This window comes from Littorina saxatilis, linkage group LG16 (genome assembly GCF_037325665.1).
Source record: "Littorina saxatilis isolate snail1 linkage group LG16, US_GU_Lsax_2.0, whole genome shotgun sequence".
NCBI lineage: Eukaryota > Metazoa > Mollusca > Gastropoda > Littorinimorpha > Littorinidae > Littorina > Littorina saxatilis.
The window spans coordinates 3,828,845-3,851,344 of NC_090260.1; the positions used below are offsets into that span (position 1 = coordinate 3,828,845).

The 22,500-nt window shown below is 37.8% G+C and overlaps 2 protein-coding genes across 2 annotated transcripts in view; both read right to left on the minus strand.

Moving 5' to 3' along the window:
• Positions 1–22,500, minus strand: part of LOC138950250 (uncharacterized) — a 255,207-nt gene that overhangs the window by 184,468 nt on the left and 48,239 nt on the right. The window lies entirely within an intron of this gene.
• The window catches only part of LOC138950257 (uncharacterized), an 89,412-nt gene that overhangs the window by 35,265 nt on the left and 31,647 nt on the right, over positions 1–22,500 (minus strand). The gene's annotated exons all lie outside the window — the stretch shown is intronic.

The window sequence follows — 22,500 nt, forward strand, 5'->3', positions numbered from 1 at the left end:
TGGCCTGAAGTCTTTTCATGCGCAAAAAAAAACAAGTCGCGTAAGGCGAACATACAACATTTAGTCAAGTAGCTGTCGAATGAAACTGAACGCAATGCAACGCAGCAAGACCGTATACTCGTAGCATCGTCAGTCCACCGCTCACAGCAAAGGCAGTGAAATTGACAAGAAGAGCGGGGGAGTAGTTGCGCTGAGAAGGATAGCACGCTCTTCTGTACCTCTCTTCGTTTTAACTTTCTGAGTGTGTTTTTAATCCAAACATATTATATATATATGTTTTTTTATACAACTCCTGCAATGCAACCGAGGGGTGGATTAAATCTAGTTGATTATTTTTAGACAAGTGAGAAATTAGAACGAACTACTTTGATTAAACCCAAAAATCACACGTGGATTATTCGAAGTAAGAATAAAGAGGGCTAAAAAATAATCAACACTAGAATTTATTTTTAGAACATTTGAAACCCAGACGATTGGACCCTGTTGCGGAAGAATACGTACAATGTTGACTCAAAACTGTAACAACAATGGCTGACGTGTATGCCTAGTCGACAGACAATGCCATTTGCTTTGTGTGTGTTTTTGTTGTTGCTTACTGTACATGACATACATTACGTGTAAAATCCAGTTCTTTAACAGGCAACAAACCTTGCAAATTTCCAGAAGCTGCAATCTGAAGTGACTTATCTCTGATTCTAGCAGACGATCTCTCCAATGTTTAACACAAAATCAGCAAACTCTCCTGTCACATAGAACGTCCATTATATAGTGCAATGTTGAAATGAAGTTACCGGTCTGAAACATTTAGTCGTTTCTTCTGAGACAATCCTTGTTCTCTTATCATCTACAGATTTACCGCAGTCTTCACCACGCGAATTCACAACAGTCAGACTTTCGAACATATATACAATCTACGTAGGCAAGTATGATACGTCATGACGTCATAGGATTCCTAGCATATTGACGTAATGCTAAACATCCGGTTATCCCGAGTTTTCTCCGTAATACATGTCCGTGGGTTTTTCAATGTTCGGTTATTTCCGTGGCTTCATGCGGAAAGGGAACCGTCGTCTGCAATCAACGACTTGGACCATTCTGGTCCTTGCTGCTGACAAAAACATGATTTTAACACAGAATGTAATGTTAGAATAGCTATATAAACGCTATTGTGTTTTAATCGTAGCAATGGGGTCCGATATTTAGACGAGACAAGTATAATGCCGACGAGTCGGAGACAAAGAATAAAGTAAAAGAATAGGGACTATTTGAATGACGCGCATTTGACACTCTGAGTGATTAGGCTGAAATGAAATTGCCTACAAAATGTCGTCTGCATGACTGCATGTTCGACCCGTGTTGGTCGTTGTATAAATAGCTTAAACAATGACAACTCGTTGATTACTGGAAAATAAACCACTCGTGGGTATTTGCAGCCGCTTGGTAATTCACTCGTGTGCTCCGCACACTCGTGAATTACCAAGCGGCTGCAAATACCCACTCGTGGTTTATTTTCCAGTAATCAACTCGTGGTCATTGTTTAAGCTCTATGTAATCAGGAGCCGACAAGGAATAAGATGAAAGTGTTTTTAAATTGATTTCGAAAATTTAATTTTGATAATAATTTTTATATATTTAATTTTCAGAGCTTGTTTTTAATCCAAATATAACATATTTATATGTTTTTAGAATCAGCAAATGATGGAAAATAAGATGAACGTAAATTTGGATCGTTTTATAAAAGAAATATTTTTTTTTACAATTTTCAGATTTTTAATGACCAAAGTCATTAATTAGTTTTTAAGCCACCAAGCTGAAATGCAATACCGAAGTCCGGGCTTTATCGAAGATTACTTGACTAAAATTTCAACCAATTTGGTTGAAAAATGAGGGCGTGACAGTGCCGCCACAACTTTCACAAGTTCAAGTTTCAAGTTTTATTTATTCCAATAAAACCCCGTGAGGGTACATGGAAAATTAAAAAACACAATAAAAACACATTTCATTCAACACCAAATAAAAGGAACTAAAACAAAAAGAAATCAGACTATGTACAGAAAAGGGAGTTGAGGGGTGAGGGAGAGCAAAAACAATACAAGAAACAATTCAACAATAATAATAATAAATAATAATAATAATAATAATAATAATAATAATAATAATAATAATAATAATAATAATGATAATAATAATACAAAAAATAATGAAACATTACAAGTGCAAAGTGATTACATACATTTCTTTACTATGGGAAATGGGGGGAAGGGAGAGGGGGGGGGGTGATGGGTGGGTTAACATAAGGACAAAAATACTATTACAAACAACACAAAACAGATAACGGAATATAAAGCTAAAAGAGAATTAAATTTTACTCGCTTCTCAAACAGTCCATGACAAGTGTCATGAACTTTGCGAGTTTTAGCAATAAACTCTTTTTTGTAGTGGAAAAAAGCTCTCTGAATTTAACTGAATTGGGGCGGGCATAATAATAGCACCGTAACAACTGTTTTCTATAATTGGTAAAGAAAGGACATACAAAAATATAATGAAACTCGTCCTCAAGGTCACCTAATGAACATTTGTGACAGATTCTGTCTTGTCTGGGAATACCAAGAGTCCTACCTTTTTGTATAGGCAATTTATGATTCAGTGTTCTAAATTTTAAAACAGCGTTTGCTAAATTAACCGGCAGGATGGACAAGTACTTTTCAAACTCAAAATTCTCTTTATACATTCTATAATTATAATAAAACTCATTGTTATTTATTTCTGAATGCCAGGTCTGGACAAATTGGTCTTGTAGCCTATTTTTCATCAGTGCTTTGAAAGTATTAAAATAACCACCATCCGTTACATTATTGATAGTTTGATTGTGCCAAAAATCACTAAAGCCTAACTCATTTAGAACACCATGGACAGAAAGCAAAAATGTTGACTTGTATACACCAGATTCATACATTTTAAACAAAAAACGATATGTCACACAAGAAAGTTTGTCAGAACCATTAGAAAAGCCGGATATGACGTCATCAAAGACATTTATCAAACAAGTCGTGTAAGGCGAAAATACAATATTTAGTCAAGTAGCTGTGGAACTCACAGAATGAAACTGAACGCAATGCCATTTTTCAGCAAGACCGTATACTCGTAGCATCGTCAGTCCACCGCTCATGGCAAAGGCAGTGAAATTGACAAGAAGAGCGGGGTAGTAGTTGCGCTAAGAAGGATAGCACGCTTTTCTGTACCTCTCTTTGTTTTAACTTTCTGAGCGTGTTTTTAATCCAAACATATCATATCTATATGTTTTTGGAATCAGGAACCGACAAGGAATAAGATGAAAGTGTTTTTAAATTGATTTCAACAATTTAATTTTGATAATAATTTTTATATATTTAATTTTCAGAGCTTGTTTTTAATCCGAATATAACATATTTATATGTTTTTGGAATCAGCAAATGATGGAAAATAAGATAAACGTAAATTTGGATCGTTTTATATATATTTTTTTTTTTTTACAATTTTCAGATATTTTATGACCAAAGTCATTAATTAATTTTAAAGCCACCAAGCTGAAATGCAATACCGAAGTCCGGGCTTTGTCGAAGATTACTTGACCAAAATTTCAACCAATTTGGTTGAAAAATGAGGGCGTGACAGTGCCGCCTCAACTTTCACGAAAAGCCGGATATGACGTCATCAAAGACATTTATCAAAAAAATGAAAAAACGTATGGGGATTTCATTCCCAGGAACTCTCATGTCAAATTTCATAAAGATCGGTCCAGTAGTTTAGTCTGAATTGCTCTACACACGCACACACACACACACACAGACACACAGACACACAGACACACGCACATACACCACGACCCTCGTTTCGATTCCCCCTCGATGTTAAAATATTTAGTCAAAACTTGACTAAATATTAAAAGGAAAAAAACGTATGGGGATTTCATACACAGGAACTCTCATGTCAAATTTCATAAAGATCGGTCCAGTAGTTTAGTCTGAATCGCTCTACACACACACACAGACAGACACACACACACACACACACACACACACACTCACACACACACACACACACACACACACACACACACACACGCACGCACGCACATACACCACGACCCTCGTCTCGATTCCCCCTCTACGTTAAAACATTTAGTCAAAACTTGACTAAATGTAAAAAAAAATAAAAAAAATATAAAATTCTAAGCTTTCTGTCTGTGGCGGTTGGAATTTGAATAACGACATCCAATAAAGTCTACCAATTACGTAATTCCTTTCTAAGCTCTCTGTCTCTGACGGATTGCATTTGAATAACGACAACCAATAAAGTCTACCAACAGCTGCGAAAACTGTTAAGAAACTTGAAACTCATCAAAAGGAATGAGTTGCACCTTGGGTCATTTCGGTCCTGAATTTCCCGACTTGAGCCAGGCAAAGCAGGAAAACAATACAACGTAATTCCTTTCTAAGCTCTCTGTCTCTGACGGATTGCATTTGAATAACGACAACCAATAAAGTCTACCAACAGCTGCGAAAACTGTTAAGAAACTTGAAACTCATCAAAAGGAATGAGTTGCACCTTGGGTCATTTCGGTCCTGAATTTCCCGACCTGAGCCAGGCAAAGCAGGAAAACAATACAACGTAATTCCTTTCTAAGCTCTCTGTCTCTGACGGATTGCATTTGAATAACGACATCCAATAAAGTCTACCAACTATCAGCTGCGGAGACATTTGTCTCGAAAAAATACGCCGAGAGGCGTTAAAATTCCCCTTGGTTTGTCCCTGTCCCAAAAAATAATTTGGGATTTCTGGCAGCTTTTTTGTACTACCACGCATATGTAACGCTATTTTGATAAAGTTGATAGTATTTACAGCTTTCCGGTCATATGTCATATGTCCGGCTATCACTAACTTTTAGGTGGCGGATGTCCAGATATAACACGTGTTTCAGAATCTCTATTTTTGGGTGTGTAACTTTCAATAATGAGTGTTTAAAAAAATGTTTATCAAAAAGTATTCTTAAAGTCTAACACATGTTTACACTCGCACTCCGTTTCTGTAGCTTTAGAAATAAACAAGTCCAGATATAACACATTTTTCTTTGCGGCAAATGTCCAGATATCCCCCCCTCAGACACGTATGTGTGTGTGTGTGTGTGTGTGTGTGTGTGTGTGTGTGTGTGTGTGTGTGTGTGTGTGTGTGTGTGTGTTTGTTCGTCTGCAGCCATTGTTGTTTTTGTATAGATATGTATTCAGACATGTTCCCCTACTAGTCACGCGAGGGTAACGCCGACTAGTGTTTTTTTTTGTTTTAAATATTTGTGGTCTGCAGATTGATTGGTTTTATGAGTGTGTGTTAACTGTTGGATCAGTATTTTTCTGTGTGTGTACATACTATCCCTTGCTTTTTACCCTTAGTCTTAGATATATTTGTTTACCTATGGATTTCGTGTCGGTGGGTTTGTTTGTACTCATAAACAAAGTTTGCTATGTTTTTGTTGTTATTAATGTTTTGTTCATTCGTCCTTTTACCCCTTTTATGAATGATGCAGACATTGTTGTTTTACTTTGTCTATAAGGCGTTTATTAGCTAATGACAATAAAGTGTCAAAGCGTCAAGCGTCTGTCTCTCTGTCTCTCTCTCTGTCTCTGTCTCTGTCTCTCTCTCTCTCTCTCCCTCTCTCTCTCTCTTTCTCGTGCTGTCTCTCTCTCCGGCTATCTTTTTCTGTCTCTCTCCGTCTCTCTCTCTATGTCTGTCTGTCAGTCTGTCTATCTGTCTGTCTGTCTGTCTGTCTCTCTATGTCTCTCTGTCTCTCTGTCTCTGTCTCTGTCTCTGTCTCTGTCTCTGTCTCTGACTCTCTCTCTCTCTGTCTCTGTCTCTCTCTCTCTGTCTCTCTCTCTCTCTCTCTCTCTCCGAGCAATTTTTTTATGTTTGTTCTGAGCGACCGCCTGTCTGTGTGGTCAGAAAATAATAACATTTTAGATGAAAGCCAGGCTGGTTTCCGGAAGAATTACTCAACTATTGATCATTTGTTTACCCTTTACGCTTGCGCCCAGAAACAATTTTCACAAAAGGCCAAACTGTATGTAGCCTACATAGATTGTTGTAAGGCTTACGATAGCATTAAGCGCCCCGTCGGTGCTCTGGTCAGTGCTTTTTCGATTAGGCATACAAGGCAATATATTTAAGGTGTTAAAGAGCATGTATGAAAATGTGAAAGCATGCGTGCGGTGCGGAAACGAATACACTGATTTGTGTGAATGTATGTGTCACGGTAGAACCAGCGATCTGGTAGGATCGGCTATCGTACCGGTACAATTGCCGATCGGACTTTGTCCCGGTACAACTGCCGATCCGAGTTTCTACCAGCTTATTTTGGTAGAACACCCGATTTTCATTGTAAAAACATTGATCGACAGTTGTACCGGGACAAAGTCCGATCGGCAATTGTACCGGTATGATAGCCGATCCTACCAGTACAACTGCCGATCGGACTTTGTCCCGGCAAGAGAAAGGGAGAATGTACGTTCTGGCTCACCGATCCCGACAGACCCTAAATATTAACGCAAAATAGGCTTCTGGACTAAACTTTTACTAAAATGAAACATGCGACAAAATCAGAAAAATACTGCATAAATCCATACAAAAAAAAATACAGTAAAGTAAGGTTGTTTTGAACCAATGCCGGGTCTGTCGGAATCAGTAACCCAGAACGTACATTCTCCCTTTCTCTGATACAACATTCTTAAGCTCAATACGCTCTCTCATTTACAAACTTTACTTCATATGTTCTTTCACTGTTAGAATTATATCTGATACATGCAATGTGACTGTCTAAACGAATAGTTAACTCTTTACAAGTGATTCTATTTTTACTTTTTCTTCCCGTCCTATTTGAATCCCCTTTTTTAAAAACTGCTTTTTCAGATCTTCTATATCGATTGGCTTGTTATATTCAGCTCGTGTTTTTGTTTGAATACTTGCTTTCTTACTTTTGTAGTCATCAAAGTCTGTTTGTATCTGTTTGAATTCTTCGTCAGAAACTTTTGAATCTTCAAGTGCTTTACTGATAGACAGTTTTAGGCTAGACAATTTTGATGATGCAAGAGTGGAAATGGATTCGTGTTTTTCAAGCTTTTTCACAATTTTTTTCATTATAGCTGATGCTATAAATGATAAACCACCAACTGCTGCTGCGACACCACCTAGGATTAGAGAAACTGGAGTCCCTACTCCGGTAGCTAACAGAATTGTTCCCGTTACACCTGCAGCTGATGCAAGGATAGTAGAACCAGTGCTGGCATTAGAAAGGCTGTTGTAAGTTGTTGAGTACTTACGTCTAGCGCGAGAATATTTTTCTAATTCATCTTCTAGTTGTTTTTGTATATTACTAATGTGTGCCAGTCTGAATTGTTGACTTTCTGCTGCACTTTCATCAATATTAGGATAAAGCTTCACACTGCTAGTCATCTTTTTAATGCAAAATATAAAATATTTATCTTAATTCTCACTGGCCAGTGTTTCTGCTAAGCTTTGAAGCTGTTCATTGCTTAACACCTTATCTGTATAGTAGAAAGCAATCAAATCAAGATAAGTAAGATTAATACTTCTTATTTCTGTTAAATTATTTATATCTGCGTTAACAACAACATTTTGGTTTGACGTCTGTTTTTTTATTGTGTTAGAATCCTTTTGAACAGCAATAAATACTCTGACTTCTTCAACATTTAATGGTCTCCAGTTGAGATTTATTCCTCTCATTAGAACAGTGTTTGTGGTTTCTTCCCTTTTCCTGACAACTATATCAAATATCATAGTTGCATTCTGCCCTATTGGAAGCTTGGGTATAAAATCGACAATGGTGTCAGCGTCCTTTTCAACACTTTGTTTTCTGTGAATGAGATAGTTGTTCTTATGGAAAGGTTTAACTGCAACTTCTCCCCTGCTGTTAAACGCAGGAACAAGGCTAACAATTAGTGGTTTAGCATTGATTGACTTACGGAATGTGTCGTCTTTTCCAACAAGAGTGTATGGACTCACAAATTCAAACTTCATTTCCCAGTCAATCTTTTTTATAACAGGACTAAGTACCCATTTTTTATTCTGATGTTTCCACATGTAGAATGTGTCATCGACAATTGGATCAGGTACATTAACATCACGGATTTGACCTAGTTTGAGGAATCTTGGTTTCTTTTCATCGTCGATTTCCTTTCTCTTGTAATGACCAGTGTCTGTAAACTCGAATGCATACACTGCACCAACTTCAGCATTGCTCTCAAAGTCGATAGCGTCTGCTAAATCTTTCAACTCTATAGTTGAACATGCAACAGGATAAATTATTGTAGGTCCACTCGACATTTTAATACTCAATATTTTATGGAACTATTTCCAATGTAATGTTAAACAAACAATCAACTGGTTGTCCACTTTGATTTTTCAGATCAATGTGTAGGAATTCATGACACCCTTCCTCCAAGTCCTTGAACTGAAGTGTCTTAAATGTTGGCACGTGCATTTTACAAAAAGAGGCATCACTCGGTGGAAGAATCCTAAGCAGATCAGAACGCTGATCATTAAACAGATTATAGGATGTGTTAAGCTCTCTCATGTGAACAAACAGTACACTGTTAACATCCATGTCAATGGGACGTGTTCCCTTGTATATATTTGTAATTCCAAGCATATCAAGGAGTTTGGTTGGAAACTCAAATGATCTGTTTACTTCTCTAGTTTTGGGCATAGTAAGAGTAGCAATGAGACTTGCATGATTTAAACTCGCTGTAATACCTACTGGAGCAAACAATTCTTTCTCTAAAGTGCAGAAGTCATAGTAACCATCTTCTACAGAATGTGTTTTACCATTAATTCTAACCCAGTTGTTATTCTTTTTTTTACTGATATTATACCAAGTAACCTTGTACATAATTTCATGCAGTGCAACTTTCATTCCTCCATTTTGATTGTTGATAGGGTTTGCAAGTTTAACTGGCACACCAGTCTTCACATTTGTTAGTGTGATAAACATTTTTTATTCAACAACAAAAATGAGTCAGTATAAATTCAACAAAGACGTTAAATACAAAACTGGACCATATTACAATCCAAAGACTATTTCTTTCCATGAGTTGGACTTTGCTGTAACAGAAACAGAATCCATTCGCGTTAAAGTGCCTGACCCATTCCATTCTTACCTAAATCCCCCAATCAAAAATGATAGTGTTCCAAAGATGTGGAACTCTCACCCAATTCAGTTCTATCAGAATCAGTTAAACTTTGCAATATTCTGTGCAACCACAGGATGTGGAGTGTCCTATGCAGACCACATGAATAATTCAAACTTACTGACAAAGTGTGTGTACACATTTCACGTTTACTATCAGTGCAGGAGAATCTTGTCTGAACTTCAGGCACCAATGCCGCATGAAAAGAGCTGGAACCCATTCAACAATAGGATAAACATGAAAGTGTATGAGCGTCTCTGCAATGAATTCAATATAGATTTTAAGACCGACTTTAGGCAAAAGCAAGACAAAAACCATGGCATGGGAACACTATATTTATGGGGTGTCCACAGGAGGTATAATTTTGATTACTGGCCAGGTCATACATCTTTTTCTTCAAATGTGCAGGTACAGTTAGGATCAATAGAACAACAGCACCACAATGCATGGACTACTTTTATATTAGACACCGGCAAAGGTTTCACTGGATCAGGTGTTGAAAGGATCAATGAATCTATCCGAACATATGCGTGGTGCTTGCTAGGCTCGCAGGCACAGACACGATCAAACATAATGAGAACAAGCACAGGGTTTGGTGCACAGAAACAGTTGTTATCAAATTTAGAAGATGTCATAAACTCTGCAGTTGATCTGCCTTCCAGCATCAAAAGGTATCAAGACTCTCTCCGTTATGCAAGATCAAAAGTTGACTTTGCTGTTGGTAACGGCCTTTACATGTTACCTTCTGATCTCCAGCTGCAGATTGGAACAATAACAAATTATAACAATGAAATCATTATTGCTAGTGACACCCAGCCGCTTGGAAAGGGTGAAGAACTGAATTCAGAAATCAGAACGATGTTACAGCCATATCACAATGAACAGAAACAAAGCGTGACAAGTGAAGATCACGCTGCAGGTGAAGATCATTCTGTCACTAGGGATGATCAAGCTGTTAGTATTAGTGATGATCATGAATCGCAGAAGACTGCTCTAGTAATTGGTGGAGTGGGTGTAGGCTTACTTTTGCTTTATTCTCGTTAGCAGAACACCTGCAATTAAAACTATTAGAGTCCAGAGATGTTCAGCCATGAAACCAACAACTTTACCTGCAAAAGATAACAGCCAGCTAACAATTGAACCAATGATTCCTGGAAGTGCATCCAAAGCTTTTGCTGCTAGTTTCTTTAATAGTTCTGCAATGTGTTTGAGTTGTTTCTTTACCCATCCCGGGTCAGATGGAGGTGAAGGTGAAGGTGGAGGTGGAGGTGTGACAGTGCCACCTGTGAGTGTTAACACTAATGTGCTTATTGCAAATCCTAACGCAGTTAGTATACTAGCTATTGTGATTCCCTGCTCTCTGAAAAGCGTTCTAATTCTTTCAGCAAGAGTTGTGTCTTCGTAAAGGATTCTTTGAATTGTATTTTTTATTCTGCTGACCTGTGTTCTCAGTTGTTCTCTATTGTTACTTAGAACTTCTAACCTTATGGCTTTCTCCTCCTGCAAATCTTTTAAACGCTTAGAAATTCTGTTTTTTACTTCTTGTTCTAGGTTCAAATCATCAGCATCAGCAAGTTTTTGTTTCTCTTTGTTTATATCTTCATCCAGCTGACCTAGTTTTGACAGATTATTTGCTATTTCACCTCTGATGGTTTGTAGTGATTGATTAAGGGCTTCTATTTCTCTCATAGGTAATAGTTCATGTGGAGTCTTCAGTGAAGTTTCCTCAGAAAAAGAAGTCTCTATCTCTTGTATAAGTTGATCAGCCTCATCTGCAAGTTTATTAAGATCTTGCAATGGAACAGATTCTATTTGAGTAGCAGTTGGTAGTCCTAGTTCTGCTTGTTGAAGTAAGGAAACAACATGGGAAGGTGATGACCGTGTGCTAGGCACAATATCTAATTGCCTAAGTCGATTAGCAGTAAGTTTTTGTTTTAGTGAAACTTTTGATAGAAACTTAGCAGGATTAGATTTATATGTAAGTTGGACTTTTTCTCCTTTATCGCTAGTTGTATATAAATGATTTGCTTCCATTTTGAACTGGTTTGGATCTAAAACATCAGGTTCTTCTCCTAAACTTTTGTAGAAATCTCTAACTTTACCTTCCAGAAGTTCATGTCGTGCCACCTCATAATGCAGTGAATGGTGGTAGGGAACCAAAGGGATTGCTTCGCTCATGTCGTCCGCTGGCTCAAATAAATCTTCAAATCCACCTTCTGCCATTTGTAACTTATTTTTTATTTTGAAAATAAAAAAAGATGGCACAATCGTTCGGTTCTGTTCTTGATCCTTACAGAAGGCTGAAAGAACCTCTCGGGGTAAAAGGAATAAGGCAAACAGTTATAGTTACAAATAATCCTTCTACTATTGATCAGAATGAAATACTTACTGTTAGGTTTCCTAATCTAGGTAAGAACGATGTTATTGTACCAGGCACTGTAAGACTATCATTCAAATTAGAATTAGAATCTGGCTCAGATGAAAATAGGACTTTGGCTTATAATGTAGGAAGAGCAATTGTGAGGAAGATTACTGTCAAACTGGAAGGGCGGGAAGTGATGTCATTGAATAATGCAGATGTATTTTTAGTTTACGCAGATAATTGGTTGACTGACAATGAAAAGAAAAACAGAGTGTTTCAAGGGATTCAGTCAGACAATGGGATAAAAGTTAGAATAGGAGCAGGAGATAAAGCTGACAACAAAAAAGATAACGCTGTCAATGTTGCTTTTGGAAACAAATTTTGTATTCCACTTGACTTTGAACTCATAAATTCACATCCTCCCTTCTATCAAGGAGCATTGCGTGACAGGCTGTCATACGACCTGACTTTCAATAGTTATGATCGTGTTATGCTTTCACAAGACCCGGAAGCAAAGTATAAGGTGTCTGGAATTTCTTTAGAGTTTGATGTTGTAAACCATCCTGAACTGGCTAGACTTATAGAAAATCAGTACAGTTCTAAGCTGCCTATCTATTATGAAAGAGTGTTGAATCACAGTACACTTTCAAAAAGCCAGGCTGATCCAATCTGGAACATTAACTTGAATACACCAGCTAGGTCAATGAAGGGAATACTTATGTTGTTTGAGGAACCAAAAGATTCATATGAAAGGCAAATAGAAAAGTTTTACAATCCACTAATCAATAGAGTATATTGCACAATTGAAGGGCAGCCAAACCAAATATTTGCATCTGGCATGCTGCCATACCAACACTATGATGAAGCAAGAAAGTACTTTACTGGAGGAAGATTGAAAGACCCAACATCTGATCTTGTGGCTAAAGATCTACATTTACACGGTGTTGGCGTAGAAGATTTCTTGACAAATAAATATGCGTTATGGCTGGATCTCAGAACAACTGACGACAACAAACTGCATGGAAGTGGAAGGCGAATTGAAAACGGATCAGAAGGAATCACAATACAAATTGAAAAGGAAGTAGGGAGTAGTAGTAAATCAGTTAAGATCTACGTGTTTGTTGTGTCAGATGCGCAGTTAAACATCTCTGAAAGCAGATTACAGGATATTGTTTATTGAACGTGTTAAAATGAAGTATCTAGATTTTCTTCCAAAAGATCCACACTGTTCTTTGATTTGTGGGGCAACAGGTTGCGGCAAAACAAGATATGTTTTGGATTTATTACAGACTGTTTACATAAATCACTTTGAACACATAGTCATATTCTGTCCAACCATAAAGCATAACAGAACATACAAGGAGAGAAAATTCATATGGTCTGATCAAAATATATTTATTGTAAATCCTTCTGATCGTCTAAATGTTTGCTTGGAGCATTATTTCGATCTTTTTCAGAACACGCCAACACTGTTTATTATTGATGACTGTGCAGCAGAACGTGACATTGTTAGAAAGAAAAGTGCACTAGCAAAGCTTGCATTCAGTGGACGACATGCATTAATATCAGTTTGGATATTAACACAAAAATACAATGCAGTTCTGAAAGACTTTAGAGAGCAACTCAAAACAATAACATTGTTCTATTCAAAGGACCGTGACAGTTTTGAAGAGTGTCTTCGAGAAAATGATGTCATTGAAAACAAACAGGAGAGAGAAAGAATAAAGAATAATCTGAAATCTTCTAAGCACTCGAAACTGGTTTTAAAAACTGATCAACCAGTTCAGTATGTATGTTTGTAGAAATCCTTGCTAAGTTCTTACTCAAGTTTTTACTAAGTTCTTGTCAAGTTCTTACACAAGTTCTTGTCAAGTTCTTACTCAAGTTCCTACCTAAGTTCTTGTCAAGTTCTTGTCAAGTTCTTACTCAAGTTCTTGTCAAGTTCTTGTCAAGTTCTTGTCAAGTTCTTACTCAAGTTCTTACTCAAGTTCTTACTCAAGTTCTTGTTAAGTTCCTACCTAAGTTCTTGTTAAGTTCCTACCTAAGTTCTTACTCAAGTTTAATTACTAGATTTTTATTTTATTCTGCATCAAAATAAAATGAACTGTGATGAATTGCTGATGCAGACTGCTACAGATATTGAAATCTGTGACAGTAGGACTATACCTGATAAAAAAGAAAGATTGTATTCACTTGCTGTTTGTGGAAAAACAAAACACTACCTTGGGCAGCAGTTAACTGTGGAAGAAGTACAACATCTTTCCTCAGAAGATATAGAAAAGTATCATGGACGGTATGAATCAGTGCTTGGTTCTAAGATGGTTAGAAGTATTGGACAGACTGTTATAGGTTTGTACACAAAGATTTTTGGACATTTTACACCTCTCGACTCGGAGGAAGACTTAACACATGATCTAACTCATGACCCTGTTGTTTCCAAGTCCCTCGAATCTCTTGCCTGTGACCTGTATTATCGATTTGGTGCTTTATTAGTACCATTTGTTGCTGGATTAATTACTTTCAAACACATTAATTTTCAGAATAAAAAAGATGACGGATCAGTTGAAGCAGACAGTGGAGCAGACGAAAATACCAGAAGTGAACACAGTGACAAAGAAACCTGGTAGAGTAGAAGCAGGAAAAAAACTAGCCGAATGGAACAGACAAAAAAAGTTAAATCAAAAGGCAAAGCAGAACATTATGTCTGAAGTTGAGCAGACACCAAACATTCCTGAAGTGACTAAGGTCACACAAACTGATCAAGAATTAAAATCTTCATTTCTATCATACAGAAAAGTAGCTGTAGCAGCTGTTGTTGGAGGAGGTGGATACTTGCTTTACAAACTTTGGCAAGGCAAATATAAAGTGTCAGAAAAACCAAAATCAGAAACACCAAAATCAGAAACACCAAAACCAACAAACAAAGCAGTACAAACAATAACAAAGCCCACAGTAGTACCTGCAGTGGATTCATTTCATATGGAATAATTTTAATATTTTAATTTTGATAACATAAAAATGAGTTCTGAAAAGACAATAGTTAATCTAGTTTATCACGCTGCAGTGATTGGAGGCTTGAGTGTAGGTTACACAATGCTGGGTAAAAGTCTCCTCAGAATGAAACCAGCCGACTTGGGAAAGTTAGACTTCGAAGACGGTGCTAAACTAATTGGTGTTGTGACAGCTTCCTTTGCAACAAAAGACTTTTTGGTGAAGCAAGGAATTATTCCAGAAAATATAAACATGTAAGACAATAAAATGGCTAGCTTGGTTATGATGGTGGGAGGTGCGATTGTAAATGCGCTTGCATTTTCTGGCAGCAACTATTTGTTTTCTAAACTGCAAAATGGTGAAGAGAGGGAAAGGCACAACAAAGCCATGGAACAATTGGCGAAAGCACAGGATGAATACGAGAAGAAACGAATTGCGCAGTTAGACTTTATGAATGATAAACTCAGGCAGCAAGGACATGCAAACAAAACCTTTGCCAATGTTGATGCAGCCATTCAAGAATACTATCTTGTAACTGGAAAGAAAATGAAGACAAGTGCTCCTCCAAAACTGGGTGACTTTTATCAGCCTTCAGAAGAGCAGAAGGTGGGCGAGATTGTTTTCATTGTTATTGGTATGGCTGTTGTTTACTTTATTGCGCGTGCTGTCAAATCTTAATATTCTGTCATTTAAAAAACCATGAGTGATGCTTTGTTATCTAAAATATATTATTCCCCAAAAGGATACTGGAAAGGAAGAACTGCTATTGACAAGCTCAGTGACGCAGCAGGTGTTTCTCAAGATACAGCAAAGAAATGGTTGTCAAAGCAGGCAGTTTGGCAGATCTATTTACCTGCACCAAGAAAAATTACACGACCACACTTTGTTAACATTAAACCGAATGACACTCATCAAATAGACCTGCTGTATTTACCGCACGACACAGTCAGAAGGAAGAAATATAAGTATGCACTGACTGTAGTTGATGTTGCAACAAGATACAAAGATGCTGAACCGTTGACAGAGAAAAGTGCTATAGCTACAGCTGTTGCCCTGCAAGAAATTTACAGACGTGGACCACTAAAGTATCCCAGAATGATTCAGTGCGATGATGGTAAGGAGTTTAAAGGAGCTGTCAACCAGCTTCTGTTAAAACATCATGTTACAGTGAAGAGAGGTATTCCAGGAAACCACAGGTCACAGGCTATTGTTGAGAGCTTTAACAAACAGTTGGCAGAAAAACTGTTTTCATATCAGTACCATCAGGAATTTTTGGACACAGAAAGTAAATTGCGTAACACTGAATGGGTCAAAAGATTACCATCAGTACTTAGAGCAATGAATCTGGAGGAATTTAAAGCTACAGGGTTAAGACCAGTTGATGCAATCAAACAGAAAACAATACCTGTTGCTCCAAAGTCAACAACACCAGTGGCATTACTACCTTTCAATCAGAAAGTCAGATATTTATATGCACCCGGTGAAGCTGAGGGTGACAGCAGGAAGCGTGCAACGGATCCAATCTGGAGTATTGACATTCATGAAATCAAGAGAGTAGTAGAGACAAATCCACCTATATATTACTTGAGAGAACCAGCACCGCAAAGAGCCTTTGTAAAAGAGGAATTACAATTAGTTCCACGTGGTACAAATGTTAAATGATTTTTTATTTCAGATTTTATAGTGTTAACAAAAATGGAAGCAACTTCATTTTTTTTAATTTATATTTTTATTTTGAGTTATAAAATCAAACTCACAGCGATGGAAGACTCTGTATTAGAATCTTTATCGACAGTATTTGACACCGTTGAATTACAAGTAACGGATCCTCAAAATGTGCAGTCCAGTGTGCAAGACGCCATTGAACAAATTCCAAACAATTTGTTGATTGAACCTCCAGTAAAAGTGCAGATAGTCAGTTTAATAAAATACAAAACAGTCAGTGATGAGGTGCTAGAAGTTCATGTTTCAACCAGACAACTAGCACTTAATTCTATGGCAGAATTGAATGGAAACTGGGCAGATGAAATGATGAAACGGTTTGAGCAAGCTGCAGAGGATGCAAAGATGAAAGGATCCGGATGGTCAGAAGGTGAAATTCTAAAAATAGAATTGAAGCTAAGTAAATTTGCCCCCATCAGAGGTAGAAGTTACATACCTTTACCTCCTGCTCTTGTCAAAAAACGTGCTGTGCTGAACATAAAGAATGATGATGACAAATGTTTTATGTGGTGTGTTCTGGCAAGACTGTACAGTGTAAAGAAAAATGCAGAAAGAGTGTCTAACTATCATGCATACAGAAATAAACTAAACTTTACTGGTATTGAATTTCCTGTCAGCATTACAAGCATTGACAAATTTGAACAGCAAAACAAACCCATCACCGTAAATGTTTACACGTGGGATGAGGAAGATGAACTGAAACCAGTCAGAATATCAAAGAACTCACCAACGATTGGTGATTGTGATACTAACCATGTTGACATGTTACTAATGACTGATGGTGTAAAATATCATTACACTTTGATTCGTACAATGAGTAGACTGATGGCGAGCACAAGCAATCACAATAGTAAACAAGACTTTTGTAGGCGATGTCTCTTGCGTATTCCATCAATTCATGCAGCACTTATACACAAGCAACATTGTAAGAGCGTTGATGATGCGGTTGTGAAGTTAACAACACCACCGCCAGACAGCAAAGTGTATTTTAAGAATGTATGCAAACTACAGAAAAATCCTTATGTTGTTTATGCTGACTTTGAATCTATCATTGTGCCATATGAAGGACCTTTACCAAAAGACCTACCTAAAACAGTAACTCTAAGTAATCATCAAGTCTGTTCATATGCATTTATTGTTGTTAGTTCAGATGGTAAACATTCTAAACCGCAATTGTACAGAGGACCTAATGCAGCAAAGAACTTCTTACAGCAAATGAACCAAGTGCGAAATGACTGCTCCAAACAACTGAATCTTTCAGACATTGTTATGAAACCTGAAGACCAAGAACAGTTTAACTCTACCACACAGTGTTGGATATGCGAACAAAGTCTAACACCAAACACAGACAATCCAATAGTAAGAGATCATGATCATGTAAGTGGGCAGTTCCGAGGAGCAGCACACAGCAAATGTAATCTACAATTAAAGTTTGATCCTAAGACTTGGAAGCTTCCAATCTTCTTCCATAACTTGCGCGGTTATGATTCACATCTGATCATGCAGGCAGTAACTGATGAATACAAAGCAAGATGCATTGCGCAGTCTTCAGAAAAGTACATGGCCTTTACTCTGAATAGTTTATACTTCTACGATTCTGCTCAACATCTGATGGGAACACTTGAGTCTTTATCTTCATCACTAACTGCTTTCCCAATCACATGTAAGTTCTTTGACAGTGACTTAGTTAGAAAGGGAGTCTATCCATATGAATACATGGATTCGTGGGAGAGGTTTGATGAAGATGAGTTACCACCAAAGGATGCTTACTTCTCACGGCTGAAGGGTAAAGGTATAAGTGACGAAGACTATGAACACGCTAAGACTGCATGGAATAAATTAGGATGTAATACAATGGGTGATTATCATGATCAATATTTGTTGGCTGATGTTTGTTTACTTGCAGATATATTTGAGAATTACAGAAGAACATGTATGAAGCACTACAATCTAGATCCTTCACATTACATATCTGCACCAGGCATGAGCTGGGATGCATTTCTTAGATTTACAGGAGTAAAGATTGACTTGCTATCAGATCTACCTACACTTCAGATGATTGAAAATGGACTACGTGGAGGAATCAGTATGGCTTCACACAATTACTGCAAAGCCAACAACAAATACTTGGACGACTTTGATCCTATGAAACCTTCTAATTACATCATGTATCTAGATGCAAACAATTTGTATGGTTGGGCAATGTGTCAGACGCTTCCACTTCGGAACTTTAAGATCTATTCAGGACCATTTTCACAATGTGTTGTGCTGACAATATTAAAAGCAGGCCCAGACAGTCGAAAGGGATGGATACTAGAAGTTGACTTAGACTATCCACTATCACTTCATGATCTACATAATGATTATCCTTTAGCTGCTGAGAGGTTAAAAGTAAACCCAAGAGAACCTCCAAAGCTGGTGCCCAATCTGTTTCACAAAAAGAAGTATGTGTGTCACTACAGACTGTTACAGTTTTACATTAGACATGGATTAATTTTGAAGGCTGTTCATCGTATAATTTTATTTGATCAAGAACAGTTTATGAAACCTTACATCATGAAAAACACAGAACTGAGAACCAAAGCCGCTGATGCATCAGAGAAAGACTTTTTTAAACTGATGAACAACAGTTGCTTTGGTAAGACAATGGAAAACCCACACAAGAGAAAGGATGTTAGACTTGTTACAAGAGAAAATGAGGCCATCAAGCTGACATCCAAACCACAGTATCAAGACTTTAAATACTTTCATGAACAGCTGTATGGTATCTTAATGAAAAAACTTGTAGTCAAGCTTGACAAACCAGTATTCATAGGCTTTACTGTGCTAGAGTTGTCAAAACTGTTGATGCTTGAGTTTTTGTATGATTATTTGAAACCAAGATATCCCAAATCGAGAGTACTTTACACAGACACAGATTCATTCTTACTTGACATTCCAGCGGATGACATTTACAAAGATCTAGAAGCTGAAAGTCCTGCAGTAAAAGGAAAAGATTCTTTTTATGACACTTGCGACTACCCTAAAGAATCACCATTGCACTCAAATGTTAACAAGAAGGTTATTGGAAAGATGAAAGATGAAATGAATGGGAAGATAATTAAGGAGTATGTTGGATTGCGTGCAAAGATGTACAGTGTTGCAAGTGAGAAAGGGGTGGTTAAAAAAGCAAAGGGTGTAAGCAAACAGGTTGTAAAGTCGAGCATATCGCATGATAACTACAAGGAAGCACTGTTTCAGAAGCGAGTGTTTCACCATGACAACCCTAAGATCAGTTCCGCGCTTCATCAGATCAACACAACTATTGTAAACAAGAAATCTTTAGATGCTAATGACACAAAGCGCGTTTATTCATCACCAGAATATTCTTATGCAATTGGGCACTGGAGAACAAACGCAAATAGTATGAGTGTGTAATAAGAATTTTTGTCAATCGGGAAAACCCGCTATGACAGCTTTGTTTTGACTGCAGCGGGGAAGAGAACGTTGCTTGTGAAAGGGGAGTGTTTGTGAAAGGGGAGAAGACTTTGTTGAGTTTCAAAGCAGCCACCAAGTACACTTATCAAAAGCTTGAATCAAATAAACAAGTCAATTGAATAAGTTAACACTCGGCGGCCGCCCGAAGGCAGCCTTTGAAGCGAAGCGAAGCGAAGCGAAGCGAAGCAGGGTGTTGACCTATTTTGGCGCAACTGGCAGTTGCGTGACCTGATTGCAGCCTACTCTTGTGATTGCTGTTGATGTATATTTGGAACCATTGACGTCACTTTCTCAGCCCAATCGCGAAGCAGGGTGTTGACCTATTTTGGCGCAACTGGCAGTTGCGTGACCTGATTGCTGTTGATGTATATTTGGAACCATTGACGTCACTTTCTCAGCCCAATAAAGCCTGATATCCTCATTCTTTTCAAACATGGTTTTGAGTTCTTTTCTCATGTTGAAGACTTCATAAAAAGACATCCCAACTGTGCTGAATTTGGCTCTGTATGGAAATAGTAAACGGGCAATCTCCCTCAATCTCCGTGCATACGTAGAAGAAATTTTAACGTTTCTTTCCAACCAGCCATCCCAGGTCTCATTATGAATGCCTTGTTCTGCTTCATAAAACTTAAATGCGATTTCTAGAACCATTCCATATTGCAAATTGAAGCCCATTGAAGTTGCCTCCTGTCTTTGTATGTGTCTATATCCCTCAACTAACTTTTCAATGGCACTTGCTGATGATGTGATATCTTCCGGATTAAAAAAGAACACTTCCTTCCTAACTTTCATGCTTACATCAACAATTTTTGACTTTAAATATTCGTGGAGTTCATTGAACGTCATTGTTGTTTTGGTTTTCTTTGGTTTTCCTCCATACAAATCTGAAAGTTTCCGTTTTGGGCGTGAAGGAAATTTAGGTAGTTTTCCACTCTGAGATGGCCCTTCATTTTTCATTTGCGATAATACTTCAACAAAATTGTTGAGGTAACTGAGGTGCTCTTCAATAGTTAAAAACTGCTCAGAATTCCATTCACTCAATGATTCCGGTAAAACCATAGTTGGTGAATGTAAAATTAAAGTTGATGACTGTGTTGAAAAATCTAATAGATTTTGATGAGCAACTTGTGATTCAAGAATTTCTCTCTCTAATTCTTCAGAAATGCTATCTTGAGACATAAATATTTAGCAAATATAGTGACAGTAAAAACACTTCTCTCACAGAAAACACAACTGCACGGCAGGCGAGTCCGGAATGAAATGACAAAATCACTACGGCTATGTTACAATCAATACCAAGTGTTGGGCGGACGTGACGTAACTGTTGCTATCACATGATTTAATCTTGTCTTGCCATTGGAGGAATATAGAAGACAGGCTTGCTGTTTGTTTTTACCAGATCAATACGGTAGTTATGGCTAGCCGACCGACGGGCAGATTGGATCAATACGCACGCTGGCTGCAACTAGTTAATATTTCAATGGAAACTAAATTTAGCGTTGCACAGAGAGAAAGGGAGAATGTACGTTCTGGGTTACTGATTCCGACAGACCCGGCATTGGTTCAAAACAACCTTACTTTACTGTATTTTTTTTGTATGGATTTATGCAGTATTTTTCTGATTTTGTCGCATGTTTCATTTTAGTAAAAGTTTAGTCCAGAAGCCTATTTTGCGTTAATATTTAGGGTCTGTCGGAATCGGTGAGCCAGAACGTACATTCTCCCTTTCTCTCGGCACAACTGTCGATCAATGTTTCAACAAATGTTCAGCCGTTCAGCGTATGAGAATAGTTCACGACGAGCTAAAATGTCTTGTCAATGTCAACAAATGTTCAGCCGTTCAGCGTATGAGAATAGTTCACGACGAGCTAAAATCAGTGTCTTGTCACTGTCAAAAGGAAGCGCATACTTGACTTTTCACTTCTGCAAATGACAACGATGGAAGAGGAACAGAAGAGGAAGTTTTACGAACTGTATGACGAATATGTTGCGCGGTTATCTGAAAAGAACCGCCTTACATTTAGTATTGACCAAGCAAAGTACCAGAAAATTCTCTCAGCTCTTAGTTTGGAGAAGGGTGAGCGCTGTGAACTTGGTGGCCATTTCAAAGCATGGTGCCATAAGACTTTTAAACTCCATAAAATCGGCAGCCAGAGCGTGTTGAGAAATTTGACTGAATGCCCCTCTAAGTACCACTTGGTCAAAATAACTCATCTTTCTAATTTTGTATCCTTACTCAAGATTCATATCCATAATACCATCATAATAGTTCCACTTCACATATGTGACGGTAGAACCAGCGATCTGGTAGGATCGACTATCGTACCGGTACAAATGAAACATTGATCGACAGTTGTACCGGGACAAAGTCCGATCGGCAGTTGTGATCGGCAGTTGTACCGGGACAAAGTCCGATCGGCAATTGTACCGGTACAATAGCCGATCCTACCAGATCGCTGGTTCTACCGTGACATATGCAAGGCCTTAAACAAGGTTGTGTTGTCTCACCGACAATTTTCTCGTTTCTGATCAACGAACTGGCGCAGGATGTCATACAACAAGGCAGGCATGGGATACGTTTATCTCCGTCTGAGTTAGAACTGTTTGTAATGCTTTTTGCTGACGACATTGCGCTGTTATCCAGCACTGTAGTAGGCCTATAAAGACCAGCTTAATGTCCTGCGCTGCTCTGCAGATAAACTGTGTCTGAACGTG